The sequence below is a fragment of the Myotis brandtii genome, unplaced genomic scaffold, assembly GCF_000412655.1.
Source record: "Myotis brandtii unplaced genomic scaffold, ASM41265v1 scaffold1112, whole genome shotgun sequence".
Lineage (NCBI taxonomy): Eukaryota > Metazoa > Chordata > Mammalia > Chiroptera > Vespertilionidae > Myotis > Myotis brandtii.
The window spans coordinates 747,608-748,721 of record NW_005353800.1 but is presented as its reverse complement, the minus strand read 5'-3'; the positions used below and the strand labels follow the sequence as shown (position 1 = coordinate 748,721).

General features: G+C 50.6%; 1 protein-coding gene across 2 annotated transcripts in view; it reads right to left on the bottom strand.

Annotated features, from left to right (window-relative positions):
- Window positions 1-1,114, bottom strand: part of LOC102258264 (HRAS-like suppressor 3) — a 14,889-nt gene that overhangs the window by 6,590 nt on the left and 7,185 nt on the right. The gene's annotated exons all lie outside the window — the stretch shown is intronic.

The window sequence follows — 1,114 nt, the reverse complement described above, 5'->3', positions numbered from 1 at the left end:
GCAGAGTGATGGGCCCTGGAACCCTCAGGGAGGGGCCAGTGGACCTGCCGGATGGAGCTGAGCTCACAGAAAGCCTGTTGGTATGAGGTCATACTCTGAACAGCCAGCTCATCCAATGACCAGCTTCTGCATCCACTGGCTGTGTGTGTGTGTGTGTGTGTGTGTGTCTACACTTTAGTTCACCAGTTCTTATTTCCTTTTTAAAAGGGCACTTTCCCCTAGTCAGTGTGGATTAGTTGGTTGGAGCATCGTCCTATACACAGACAGTGAGAGAGAGACAAACATCTCACATTGATGTCTCTCTCTCTCTCTCTCTCTCTTTCTTTCTCTCTCCCTTTCTCTCCTCCTTCTCTAAAAATCAATGGTAAAATATCCTCAGATGAGGATTAACAAAAAAATAAAACAGTAAGTTATTGCCCTAACCGGTTTGGCTCAGTGGATAGAACGTCGGCCTGCGGACTGAAAGATCCCAGGTTTGATTCCGGTCAAGGGCATGTACCTGGGTTGCGGGCACATCCCTAGTGGGAGGTGTGCAGGGGGCAGCTGATTGATGTTTCTCTCTCATCAATGTTTCTAACTCTCTATCCCTCTCCCTTCCTCTGTAAAAAGTCAATACAATATATTTCAAAAAACAAACAAAAAAACCCCAGTAAGTTATTCCTCACTAAGCCTAACTTTTTAAAGCCTGCATTTGGCTTTCAAATTCACATGTGTATGCACACACCTGCTGTATAACTGTTTGTAACGGTGGCACCGTCTGCCATGAAATGCAGGCACCGATTTTATTTGGCCAGTTCCCTGCTGTTGGTGGTTCCCAAGCTTTCGGCATTTGCTTTAATGCCACGAAGCTCTGGGAGGGAAGGGAGGTTGGCCCAGCACCTGCCGGCCCCGCCTGGGCTCCCCCGTGCCGTCCTGCATCCCACCCTGCACGACCGGGAGGTGGGGTTCTCATCTGCTCTACAGAGGGTGCAGCTGAGCTCAGGGGGCAAGTCACAGGTCGGCAAGCAGAGGCCCCAGGACCCCAAACGGGTTCTGCTAAGTGGGAGGCCCACGCTCCTTCCATGCCTCTGAGCCAGCTGTACGCTATGTCCTACTCATCTGCCCCCAGAACATC